A 14,529-nucleotide genomic window follows, 5' to 3' on the forward strand; every position below is an offset into this window, starting at 1 on the left:
AATTAATCAAGCTGTACACAAAACACAATTAATGATAATCAGAATATAGCAACACTAATATAGTAGTCGTTCACCAAGTTGTTCTCTTTAAAAATGAATGCAACAACCAACAGGTAGTGTAGCTCAGTCTCTCGATTCGCCGCTCAGATCGCCTCCTAGATAGATAGAGTCTCAGATAGATAGTCTCTCAGTTAAACAGCACAAAGTGTCAGGGAATATACAGATAGATAGTCTCAGATGGATGAGATAGATAGATCAGGTAGATAGATCAGATAGATAGATGTATAGTCTCAGATAGATAGATGTATAGTCTCAGATAGATAGAGTCTCAGTTCAACAGCACAAAGTGCCAGGGAGGGGATATTTCGGGTATATTTCAGATATTTCTTTCAGCTTTGATATTTCTTTGTCTTTCACTTTTTCTTGACAGCACAAAGTGCCAGGAGACAGCACAAAGTGCCTGGGGAGAGGGTAGACAGCACAAAGTGCCAGGGAGGGTAGACAGCACAAAGTGCCAGGGGAGTGGAAGACAGGGCAGCGTGCCAGGGAGTGGGAGGACAGCACAGCTTGCCAGGGAGGGGAGACAGCACAAAGTGCCAGGGAGACAGCACAAAGTGCCAGGGATGGGTAGACAGCACAAAGTGCCAGGGAAGGGTAGACAGCACAAAGTGCCAGGGGAGTGGAAGACAGGGCAGCGTGCCAGGGAGTGGGAGGACAGCACAGCTTGCCAGGGAGGGGAGACAGCACAAAGTGCCAGGGATGGGTAGACAGCACAAAGTGCCAGGGAAGGGTAGACAGCACAAAGTGCCAGGGAAGGGTAGACAGCACAAAGTGCCAACAGTTCGCCAAAGCTGACCCAAGGTCAAACGTAAGCCTCACAGCCTCCAATCGGAAAGGCCTAAAAGACAGGAGGGAGAAAATCCATTACAACGAGCATGCATATTTACAAGCACATTTCAGAAGACTGACAATGGTTTTTGACATCAAAAATAGTCACTGATATATTTAAGTAATTTTTTAAGACGGCAACCCCACAACTGTGACTAACAAAAATCAAGTTTTATTCAAGTTATTGGCTTAGGTTACAGCTGTAGTGTTTGAACACGAGCCCACATTTTGAAAGAGGACTACAGAATACAGCATTACATCTATTTTTAAACACAATGAACAGTCACTCAATTGTGTAAAAGCCTAAAAAATAACATTGAATGACAAAAACAATTCCTAAATTACTGACAAAGCGGTCAGACGATTTTAATGTTTCTAAAGTAGAAAGCGCACACTCACTGAGAGCCAGGGGCGATTCACAGCACAAGTGGCCACACAGTCGGGTGTTCCCACACAATGAGAAAGGCCTATAAGACAGAAAAATGCATTACAACACTGCAACAAGCACATACTTACAAGCATTACATAGGTTTCTATCAAATATGTTTAAGTCATCAGCAGCAACCCCTCAACTGTGTGACTTAATCAAGTACTAATCCAAGTTACTTGCTTGAGTTACAGCTATGACATTTGACTACGAGGTTACATTTTGAGAGAGGACTATAGTATAAAGCATTATACTATCTTTACATTTCCCTTGTGTTGGGTTTAAAACTAGTCATACTCAATTGTGTAAAAGTCTAAAAATAAATGAAACAATTGACCCTTCCAGAGCCACGCCCTAAAACCGCCACAGGCCAATCGTGGCTTAGCAACCCGTAACTAGGCAAGCAAGGCCTGGCAAGCTTTCGAGTTTTTGCCATGTTAACCTATGGAGACTGCATAGCCTGTGGGCCATTATGGGCATTTATTTGGATGTGTGGTGCCCCCAAACACGTGAAATCACGGTGAAATAACATGTTGAACTATAAAGACATGATATAGTTTGAAATACGTATTTTTCTAACTTTAAATTTTGCATATTGCGTGATATTTCCATAACCGCGAGATACGTTTCACGATGGCGGCAAAAAGTTCTTAAGACATTCAACGAGACGATGTATAGCCCGTCAGCAATTCTGTCTAAAATAATACCTATTTGAAGTACCAATCATGTTATGTTGTCAAATATTGACGTTATGGAAGTATAGCTTAAAACGTTATGCTAGTTTTGTCCCCCGCCCGTTTCATTCGTACTAGCCTGGAGGAACCATCGAAAACAACGCGTACCTTCGACTTTTGCTTAAATAACTCATGAACGGTTTTGTTCAGAGCTGAAAATGCAACTGTAGTTGACAGAGGACAGATGTAGCTCGCTAGTGACCAAATATGAGCTTTCAGTGTGGTACGATGTCTTTGTAAATTACATTTGTTTAAGAAATCACGTTTCTCCTCCATTGTATTAGACGGGCAAGGTGCGAAAGTTTGACAGGCGTAGCAACAGTAACTATGGAGGGCGGGACTTCTGGAAGGGTCAATTCTTAAATGGATGACAAAGCAGTCAAACAACTTGAGTGTTTGTTAAGTAAAGAGTGCAAACTCACTGAGTGGCAACAGAGATTGGCAGCAAAGACTGATGACTACACAGCCTGAAATGGGAAAGGAATGAAAGACAAAAGATCATATCTATTACAACAGTGCAAAAAGTATGCATATTTACAAGGACTTATTTAGAAGCATTAAATAAGTTACTATCAAAAAATGGTCACTGCTATATTTTTTAAAAGTCATCAGCAGCAACCCCTCATGACTAAATAACCAAGTACTATTCAAGTTACTTGCTCGAGTTACAACTATGACATTTGAATATGAGGTTACATTTTGAGAGAGGACTATAGTATAAAACATTATACTATATTTATGTTTTGGGTTTAAAACTAGTCATACTCAAATTGTGTAAAAGTCTAAAAATAAATTACGAACAAATCTTAAATGGATGACAAACCACTCAAAACAACTTGATGGATGACAAACCACTCAAAACAACTTGATGGATGACAAACCACTCAAAACAACTTGAGTGTTAAGCAAAGAGCGCAAACTCACCGAGTGGCAACAGAGATTGGCAGCAAAGACTGATGACTCCACAGCCTGAAATGGGAAAGGAATGAAAGAAAAAAGATCATATCTATTACAACAGTGCAAAAAGTATGCATATTTACAAGGACATATTTAGAAACATTACATAGGTTTCCATCACCGCTATATTTTGAAGTCATCAGCAGCAACCCCTCAACTCTGACTTAATAACCAAGTACTATTCAAGTTATTCGCTGGAGTTACAGCTATGACATTTGAACATGAGGTTACATTTTGTGAGGACTATAATAGCATTATAATATCTTCATGTTTTTGTTGTGTTTAAAACTAGTCACTCAATTCTATAAAATCCTAAAAAACAACATTAAATGACAAACAATTCTTAAATGAATGACAAAGCTGTTTGAAAAGTAGAAAGTGCAAACTCACAGCAAAGAGTGATGGCCACACAGTCTCAAATGGGAAAAGCCTGAAAGACAGAATAATATCCAACTGCATTACAACACTGCAACAAACATCCACACTTACAAGCACATATTTCATTTTATGACATGCAATAGCGTTAGGTTACACGATTGAAATAACAAATGTCCTTGGCTACGATGTTATACAAGGTAGATGGCGGGTATGCCGGATATTTAACATATCTTTAATTCGGTGACGTTAACTTTATATAGCTCGCTAACTAACTGGCAGTCTGTCGAGTCTGACAGACGTGGCTAATCCTCAGAACACGCCGGACTAATTTTAGGAGTTAACAATACATTCGTCCACAGATTTTAAATTAGCACTACATTACTTGATATAACTTTGGTTGTGATACGGCAAACGGCACACGGTGTTTAACGTTACAAAGCGAGTGACGACAGTGACTAGCATGCCAAATTAGCCTAAAGTTAATCATTAACACCTGTATCGGCATTTACTGTAGTTAACGTTAACGTAACCTAGACTCAAGACCTATCCAGTGCTAGTGCTAGAAGTTACGCGACTTGTTAATACTTTAACATTAGAAACATTATGCTCAATGAAAAGTTACACTATCTGATACATTTTAACTTAATTTCCCCTTGTTTGAAATACAAAAAATAGAAAGTTATGAGCCGGTTGCTAAAAGTTAGTGTTAGCTAACGTTACCAACAGACAGACTTCGCTAACTTACTTATCTAGTTAACGTTAGATATCGGGACAATTCTTAAGACATAGTTAACATTAAGGCTACTTTAGAAATCAATGACCTTTAAATAACTTACCTTGGGTGTGGTGATACCTTGATATTCCTCAGTGTAACGTCAATGTAGGACAAATTTGCCAAATGAAAAGAGTACCGCACAGTCGAAGACCTGGGCATTGAATGGGAATGAGAAAGATTTAATGTGGCGGGAATGATTGAAAGGTTTCACGTGAACAGGCTGGCCAGCTGAATGGCTAATTACCAATAAATGCTGGATTACAAACGGACATAAAATAGACATATTAGCATCAAAGGCATAGGGAATCAAGCACTCTGCACATTAAGCGTTATTGTGATGGTTGCATAACATGCAGCACAAGTTTAATAAATGCTGATAGACAGATAGTTAAATGGATGTTGGTAAGAACATAAGTTATGAATGGTTTGAATTAAGTGAATGGAGACATTATGTTGGTTGCTAAAGAAGTTAAATGTTTTTTAGCGAAATAATCTAGTAATAATTAATTATACACAAAATGCACATATGCAATAGATAGCAGATATATAAGGCCTACAATTTGTAGCTTATCTGACAGTCAGCAGGCATGTCACAGCGTGCGGAGGAAGAAAGTCCTGCACTAAATAATAGAAACAAGAGACTGATTTCATAACATAAAGATCAAAGACATGGCCGCAACATGGATGTATGGGGGGTGGGGGCCATCAGACATTTGTGCCCAGGGGCCTATGAGTTGTTAATTCGGCCCAGATTGTATGCTACCAATGATGACTAAATTGATTAGCTAACTTAGCTAATGGTTTCTAACAGTTATGCTAAAATGCTAACTATGCTAACCAGGTTGATTAGCTAACTTAGCTAATCATTTCTAACAGTTATGCTAAAAATGCTAACTATGTTAACAATGCTAACTAGGTTAACAATGCTAACTAGGTTGATTAGCTAACTTAGCTAATAATTTCTAGCAGCTATGCTAAAATGCTAACTATGCTAGCTATGCTAACTTGCTACTGAGGACTTCTATTTTGAAACATTGGTTGATAGGGTATCCATGGCTGCCACTATCAGGAATAAAGAAGTTACTGTAGTAAAATCATGTTGGTTGCTATGGAAACGGTCATAAACGCTTCATTTTAATGGTTGCTATGTTGGTTGCTAGGTACATGGAGGTCTCATGTAGTTGACTGGAGGCATAGTTGAAGATAACTGACAGTTGGAATGGTTGAACAGTTAAATAGTTGAGTAGTTTCAATGGTTAAATGATTTAATAGTGTATTATTGCAGTGAGGACTTTTATTTTGAAACAGTTGTGGAAAGAGAGTTTAACAGGATATGTAGTCTTCACAGAGAGATTGTATGCTTAAAGCCTGAGAGAGAGAGGGCTGCTGCAGGTGGGGCTGGCCACCTGGCATAAGATTCTAATTGCTTAACGACCCGACTGTGATGTCATAGAGGCCAATGTTAAGTCTATGGGGAAATTTTTAATAGTTTTTAATTTATAGTTTAAAAAGTATAAAAGTTACAAAGTTGAAAAATACTTAGCAGCATGCCCCTATTGAAGACCTACGTTACAACGTTTGAATGAAGTTTCTAGGTTAAACGGTTCAAGCTGAATAGAAAAAATGAATTTGGTAAGCGGAATAATAAGAAGAAGAAGAAGAAGAAGCCTAGGAAGAACAGTACAGTGCATTTTCATGCACTGTAACTATGCTAACAATGCTAACCAGGTTGATTAGCTAACTTAGTTGATGATTTTTTGCAGTTCTGCTAAAAATGCTAACTATGTTAACAATGCTAACCATGCTAACTAGCTAACTTGCTAGTGAGGACTTTTATTTTGAAACATTTGTTGATGGGGTATCTATGGTGGCCACTATCAGGAATAAAGAAGTTACTGTAGTAAAATCATGTTGGTTGCTATGGAAACGGTCATAAATGCTTAATTGTAATGGTTGCTATGTTGGTTGCTAGGTACATGGAGGTTTCATGTAGTTGACTGGAGGCATAGTTGATGATAACTGACAGTTGGAATGGTTGAACAGTTAAATAGTTGATTAGTTTCAATGGTTAAATGATTTAATAGTGTATTATTGCAGTGAGGACTTTTATTTTGAAACAGTTGTGGACAGAGGAAACAGTTTAACAGGATATGTGTAGTCTTCAGAGAGATTGTATGCTTAAAGCCTGAGAGAGAGAGAGAGCTGCTGCAGGTGGGGCTGGCCACCTGGCATAAGATTCTAATTGCCCTATTATGATGTCATAATCCAATGTTAAGTCTATGGGAGAAAAAATTGTTTAAAAAATTAATATAAATTCAACAATTAAGTTTTCAAAGTTGAAAAATACAAAGCTGAAGTCACCTAAGTAAGACCTACGCAGCACAGTTTGAATGAAGTTTCTACGTTAAACGGTTGAAGCTGAATTGAACGCACAAAAACGTTAGAGGAAAAATAAAAATAACTAGAAATGCAATTCCAAGGAATTACCATTGCATGAAAATGCAGAAATAGATAGATAATGTAGATATGGTTACTAAGGTGTAGCTAGGGTAAACATGGTGGTTGCATAGTTTACAGAGAGTTGATAGTGTGAAGGTAGACTGTTTAAAGATGAAACATTCCAGTTCTAACTTAACTAATGATTTCTATTCATGTTAAAATGTTGATTAGCTAACTTAGCTAATGATTTCTAGCAGTTACGCTAAAAATGCTAATTATGCTAGCAATGCTAACTTTACTAACAATGCTAACCAGGTTGATTAGCTAACTTAACCAATGATTTCTAGCAGCAATGTTAAAAATGCTAACTATGTTAACAATGCTAAATTTGCTAACAATGCTAACCAGGTTGATTAGCTAACTTAGTTGATGATTTTTTGCAGTTATGCTAAAAATGCTAACTATGCTAACAATGCTAACTATGCTAACCATGGTAACTAGCTAACTTGCTAGTGAGGACTTTTATTTTGAAACATTTGTTGCTAGGGTATCCATGGTGGCCACTATCAGGAAACAAGAAATTACTGCAGTATAATCATGTTGGTTGCTATGGAAACGGTCATAAACACTTTTTAATGGTTGCTATGTTGGTTGCTAGGTACATGGAGGTTTCATGTAGTTGACTGGAGGCATAGTGGATGATAACTGACAGTTGGAATGGTTGAACAGTTCAATAGTTGAGTAGTTTCAATGGTTAAATGATTTAATAGTGTATTATTGCAGTGAGGACCTTTATTTTGAAACAGTTCTGGACAGAGGAAGTAGTGAAACAGGATCTGTAGTCTTAATGAGATTGTATGCTTAAAGCCTGAGACAGAAGGTGCTTCTCATAGCGTTTACGCGTCCTCTCTCGCTCCTCACTGATCTACATAAAGAATGATGGAGTGGCAACAATGGGATAGTCTAGCCCTTCTTCTATCTTTCTTTATGTAGATCATTGAGGATCGAGGAGCGAGGGAGGACATATAAACGCTGCTTGAGAGGGACCCACAGTAAATACTTTAAAAGTTGTATGTAGATAGTCTAATTAATGTTGATAGATAGAATGTTTAATGGATGTTGATAGGCAGATTGTTTAATAGATATTGATTGACAGTTTAATGGGTGGATGAGTGAATGGTCTGAAGAAGATGAATGGATAGAAGGTTGGATGGAATGTGCCTTATATTCTTGTTAAGAGAGACACTGATACAGCTCTCTGAGAGTAGTTGACACAGGTGTAATCAATTTAACTGGCTAGTCTTAAGAGAGCCAGAGTACTCTTAAAGCCTGAGACAGAGTAAATAATTTAAAAGTTGAATGTAGATAGGCTAATTAATGTTGATAGACAGAGAGTTTAATGGATGTTGATAGACAGATTGTTTAATAGATGTTGATAGACAGTTTAATGGGTGGATGAGTGAATGGTCTGAAGAAGATGAATGGATAGAATGTTGGATGGAATGTGCCTTATATTCTTGTAGAATGGAGAGACACAGCTCTCTACTGAGAGTAGTGGATACAGATACAGGTGTAATCAATTTAACTGGCTAGTCTTAAGAGAGCCAGCCTGAGACAGAGTAGATTGTTTAAAAGTTCAATGTAGAGCGTCTAATTGATGTTGTTGATAGGCAGACTGTTTAGAATGGGTGGATGAGTGAATGGTTTGAAGAAGATGAATGGATATAAAGTTGGATGGAATTAGGAGGACTTATTTTGATACTGTTGTGCACAGAGGATACAGGGGAACAGAATATGTAGTCTTCAGAGAGGAGCCTGAGAGAAACTGACAGTTGGTGCCCAGGTGGCTGACCAGCTGGGGTAACATTCTAATTGCTGCCGTGATGTCATAATGAGCAATGTTAAGTCTATGGGGGAAATGGTGATAGTTTTTAACTAATAGTTTAAAAAGTATAAAAGTTACAAAGTTGAAAAATACAAAGCACATATGGCATAAGCAAGACCTACGCAACAAAGTTTGAATGAAGTTTCTACGTTAAACGGTTGAAGCTGAATTGCGAGCGTTAGAAGAAGAAGTTTAATAACTAGAAATGCAATTCCAAGGAATTACCAGTGCATGAAATGCAAAAATAGATAGATAATGTAGATATGGTTACTAAGGTGTAGCTAGGGTAAATATGGTGGTTGCATAGTTTACAGAGAGTTGATAGTGTGAAGGTAGACAGTTTAAAGCTGAAACATTTTGATTTGCTGATTTCTATTCATGTTAAAATGTTAACTATGGTAACAATGATAACCAGGTTGATTGGTTAACTTAGCTACTGATTTCATGCAGTAATGGTAAAAATGTTAACTATGCTAACTATGCTCACAGTGTTAACCAGGTTGATTAGCTAACTTAGCTAATGATTTCTAGCAGTTATGCTAAAAATGCTAACTATGCTAGCAATGCTAACTATGGTAACAATGCTAACTAAAACTAACAATGCTAACCAGGTTGATTAGCTAACTTAACTGATGATTTCTAGCAATAATGCTAAAAATGCTAACTATGCTAAAATTGCTAACAATGCTAACCAGGTTGATTAGCTAACTTAGTTAGATGTTTTTTGCAGTTATGCTAAAAATGCTAACTATGCTAACAATGTTAACTATGCTAACCATGCTAACTAGCTAACTTGCTAGTGAGGACTTTTATTTTGAAACATTTGTTGCTAGGGTATCCATGGTGGCCACTATCAGGAAGCAAGAAGTTACTGCAGCATAATCATCTTGGTTGCTATGGAAACGGTCAAAAACGCTTAATTTTAATGGTTGGTATGTTGATTGCTAGGTACATGGAGGTTTCGTGTAGTTGACTGGAGGCATAGTTGATAACTGACAGTTGGAATGGTTGAACAGTTAAATAGTTGAGTAGTTACAATGGTTAAATGATTTAATAGTGTATTATTGCAGTGAGGACCTTTATTTTGAAACAGTTGTGGACAGAGGAAGTAGTGAAACAGAATCTGTAGTCTAAATGAGATTGTATGCTTAAAGCCTGAGACAGAAGGTGCCTCTCATATAGCGTTTACGCGTCCTCTCTCGCTCCTCGATCCTCACTGATCTACATAAAGAATGATGGAGCGGCAACAATGGGATAGTCTAGCCCTTCTTCTATCTTTCTTTATGTAGATCATTGAGGATCGAGGAGCGAGGGAGGACATATAAACGCTGCTTGAGAGGCACCCACAGTAAATACTTTGAAAGTTGTATGTAGATAGTCTAATTAATGTTGATAGACAGAATGTTTAATGGATGTTGATAGGCAGATTGTTTAATAGATATTGATTGACAGTTTAATGGGTGGATGAGTGAATGGTCTGAAGAAGATGAATGGATAGAAGGTTGGATGGAATGTGCCTTATATTCTTGTTAAGAGAGACACTGATACAGCTCTCTGAGAGTAGTTGATACAGGTGTAATCAATTTAACTGGCTAGTCTTAAGAGAGAGTGTGCTTAAAGCCTGAGACAGAGTAAATCATTTAAAAGTTGAATGTAGATAGTCTAATTAATGTTGATAGACAGAGAGTTTAATGGATGTTGATAGGCAGATTGTTTAATAGATGTTGATAGACAGTTTAATGGGTGGATGAGTGAATGGTCTGAAGAAGATGAATGGATAGAAAGTTGGATGGAATGTGCCTTATAATGTAGACTGGAGAGACACAGCTCTCTACTGAGAGTAGTGGATACAGATACAGGTGTAATCAATTTAACTGGCTAGTCTTAAGAGAGCCAGCCTGAGACAGAGTAGATTGTTTAAAAGTTCAATGTAGAGCGTCTAATTGATGTTGTTGATAGGCAGACTGTTTAGAATGGGTGGATGAGTGAATGGTTTGAAGAAGATGAATGGATATAAAGTTGGATGGAATTAGGAGGACTTATTTTGATACTGTTGTGCACAGAGGATACAGGGGAACAGAATATGTAGTCTTCAGAGAGGAGCCTGAGAGAAACTGACAGTTGGTGCCCAGGTGGCTGACCAGCTGGGGTAACATTCTAATTGCTGCCGTGATGTCATAATGAGCAATGTTAAGTCTATGGGGGAAATGGTGATAGTTTTTAACTAATAGTTTAAAAAGTATAAAAGTTACAAAGTTGAAAAATACAAAGCACATATGGCATAAGCAAGACCTACGCAACAAAGTTTGAATGAAGTTTCTACGTTAAACGGTTGAAGCTGAATTGCGAGCGTTAGAAGAAGAAGTTTAATAACTAGAAATGCAATTCCAAGGAATTACCAGTGCATGAAAATGCAAAAATAGATAGATAATGTAGATATGGTTACTAAGGTGTAGCTAGGGTAAACATGGTGGTTGCATAGTTTACAGAGAGTTGATAGTGTGAAGGTAGACAGTTTAAAGATGAAACGTTCCAGTTCTAACTTAACTAATGATTTCTATTCATGTTAAAATGTTGATTAGCTAACTTAGCTAATGATTTCTAGCAGTTACGCTAAAAATGCTTATTATGCTAGCAATGCTAACTTTACTAACAATGCTAACCAGGTTGATTAGCTAACTTAACCGATGATTTCTAGCAGTAATGCTAAAAATGCTAACAATGCTAAATTTGCTAACAATGCTAACCAGGTTGATTAGCTAACTTAGTTGATGATTTTTTGCAGTTATGCTAAAAATGCTAACTATGCTAACAATGCTAACTAGCTAACTTGCTAGTGAGGACTTTTATTTTTAAATATTTGTTGCAAGGGTATCCATTGTGGCCACTATCAGGAAACAAGAAGTTACTGCAGTATAATCATGTTGGTTGCTATGGAAACGGTCATAAACGCTTAATTTTAATGGTTGCTATGTTGGTTGCTAGGTACACAGAGGTTTCATGTAGTTGACTGGAGGCATAGTTGATGATAACTGACAGTTGGAATGGTTGAACAGTTAAATAGTTGAGTAGTTTCAATGGTTAAATGATTTAATGGTGTATTATTGCAGTGAGGACTTTTATTTTGAAACAGTTGTGGACAGAGGGAACAGTTAACAGGATATGTAGTCTTCAGAGAGATTGTATGCTTATAGCCAGAGAAACTGACAGTTGATACAGGTGTAATCAATTTAACTGGCTAGTCTTAAGAGAGCCAGAGTGCTTGAAGCCTGAGACAGAGTAAATAATTTAAAAGTTGAATGTAGTCTAATTAATGTTGATAGACAGAGAGTTTAATGGATGTTGATAGACAGTTTAATGGGTGGATGAGTGAATGGTCTGAAGAAGATGAATGGATAGAAAGTTGGATGGAATGTGCCTTATATTCTTGTAGAATGGAGAGACACAGCTCTCTACTGAGAGTAGTGGATACAGATACAGGTGTAATCAATTTAACTGGCTAGTCTTAAGAGACCCAGAGTGTGTCCTTAAAGCCTGAGACAGAGTAGATTGTTTAAAAGTTGAATGTAGATCGTCTAATTGATGTTGATAGGCAGACTGTTTAGAATGGGTGGATGAGTGAATGGTTTGAAGAAGATGAATGGATAGAAAGTTGGATGGAATTAGGAAGACAATATGTTGATACAGTTGATACAGGGGAACAGAAAATGTAGTCTCAAAAGAGCCATGTTTAAAGCCTGAGAGAGAGTCTGAGAGAGAGAGAGCTGCTGCACCTGGACTGGCCACCTGGCGTAACATTCTAATTGCTGCCGTGATGTCATAATGAGCAATGTTAAGTCTATGGGGAAATAGCTCAATGTTAAATCTATGGGGAAATCGTTTTTTAATTCATAGTTTAAAAAGTATAAAAGTTACAAAGTTGAAAAATACAAAGCACACATGGCATAAGCGAGACCTACGCAACAAAGGTTGAATGAAGTTTCTACGTTAAACGGTTCAAGCTGAATTGCGTACGTTAGAAGAAGAATAAGAAGCCTAGGAAGAACAGTACAGTGCATTTTCATGCACTGTAATAAGAAGCCTAGGAAGAACAGTACAGTGCATTTTCATGCACTGTAATAATAAGAAGAAAAGGAAGAACAGTACAGTGCATTTTCATGCACTGTAATAATAAGAAGTTGAAGCCTAGGAAGAACAGTACAGTGCATTTTCATGCACTGTAATAAGAAGACTTGGAAGAACAGTACAGTGCATTTTCATGCACTGTAATAATAAAAAGCCTAGGAAGAACAGTACAGTGCATTTTCATGCACTGTAATAAGAAGAAGAAGAAGAAGAAGACCGAGGAAGAACAGTACAGTGCATTTTCATGCACTGTAATAATAAGAAGAAGAAGACCGAGGAAGAACAGTACAGTGCATTTTCATGCACTGTAATAAGAATAAATCGGATAACAGTAGAGTGCATTTTCATGCACTCTAATAATAAGAAACCTAGGGAGAACAATATAGTGCATTTTCATGCACTATAATTAAGGACAGTAGAATAATGCTATGTATAAGAATAATCACACAATGTACATTTGCAATAAATAGACACTATGGGTGGGATCCTGCATATGATGTGCAATCGTCCGGATGGGAATGCGGCTGGGGAATGTCTGCCTTCTTGTTGTCCCTGTCAGGTTTCCATGGCCATGGACACCTCAACAGGCACAGCACAAGACAGTTCAGTGCAATGATAATGTAATAGTAATACTGTAACTAATATATTTTATTTCCAATATTTTATTCCAATTTTATTTCCAAGATCATTTTCATTCCATTCCATTATCCGAGTTAAGCAGAAAATATATGCAGGCGTTTGTTTATTCATTTATTTATCCATTCATTCATTCATTCATTCATTCATTATACAACCTCACAATATCTGGGTTTACAAAATTATTTAATTTCATTACACTCATCATACTCATGTTGACAATATGTGACATGTCATTAAAATCACATCAAATATCCATCCCTCTCCCAATATTCTTTAATATTTCTTCTCATTACAATACTCCAATACAGCTACAATTCAAGAGAAACTACTTTAATACATTTGAACTGTGTAGGGATGGACAAACAATTTATCAGACTTGGCAGAGATTGACTTGACAAAAATACTTCACCATTTAGTTCTCCTGTCTAGTTATCCACCCAGGCATAGTAAGATAGATGTCATGGCACTACACACATATATATTGATTCCCAGGAGTCCAAGCTTTCAAATGGTGTATAATATGACTATGAGGCAGTTTAAGGGATAGTAGAGGGAAAACCCATTACAACTAAAAGGAAAGAAACACACAGCAAGAAACAAAGAAAATGTTTTGCACTTTGGAACGAAACACGATATGATGCAGACGGTGTCGAAGGACCAAACATGCCAGTGAAGCACTGGGCAGCCTGGCTACTTGAGATCAACCTATTCTCCACCAAGATTCCAAAAGAGGGGTCATTGGATCATCCAGAAGGTCAATTAACCGAAGCATATGCCTAGATCACCACAACTTGCATGTGGATGTGGTTTAGTGTCTCGTATCAATTTGTTTTTAATAGCTTGATGAAATATCTGCGTTGGAGGTTTACAAGGTGAAGTTGCTGTCAGAAGGCCTGATGTTGGCATGTAACCCAGCGGCAACCATGTATCTGTTGCCTTCATATTCAACAGTGGTAAATAATTCCTTTCACACAATTTCACAAAAGAACAGATAACTTTCCACTTGATGCAATGTGTAATGTAATAGTAGGCTATTAACTAGAAAAGCACTCTGAGAGTGCAGACCTCCACCAAGCGAAAACATAACCGCCTCTTGGATCCAGACCGTGGATCATCACTCCCAAAATAACAAACAAATAAGCAAACAGACAGACAGACAGACCCCAATGAAAACATAACCTCCTTGGCAGAGGTAATAATTTATGTATACTGTAGATACAGTATTCATTAACATGTGGCGATTTGTGTGAGTTATGGTAGGGCAAGTTTGAGTTTGGAAATA

General features: G+C 37.4%; 1 long non-coding RNA gene across 1 annotated transcript; it reads right to left on the reverse strand.

The window, feature by feature from the left end:
- Nucleotides 1-820: 820 nt before the first annotated feature.
- LOC134068394 (uncharacterized) lies at nucleotides 821-3,471 on the reverse strand. The gene is made up of 5 exons (XR_009936701.1): nucleotides 3,397-3,471; nucleotides 2,974-3,018; nucleotides 2,472-2,516; nucleotides 1,288-1,355; nucleotides 821-898 (listed from the first exon to the last, which is right to left on the reverse strand). It is a non-coding gene; the product is annotated as an uncharacterized LOC134068394 (long non-coding RNA).
- Between the last annotated feature and the right edge of the window lie 11,058 nt (nucleotides 3,472-14,529).

Source organism: Sardina pilchardus, chromosome 21, assembly GCF_963854185.1.
Source record: "Sardina pilchardus chromosome 21, fSarPil1.1, whole genome shotgun sequence".
Lineage (NCBI taxonomy): Eukaryota > Metazoa > Chordata > Actinopteri > Clupeiformes > Clupeidae > Sardina > Sardina pilchardus.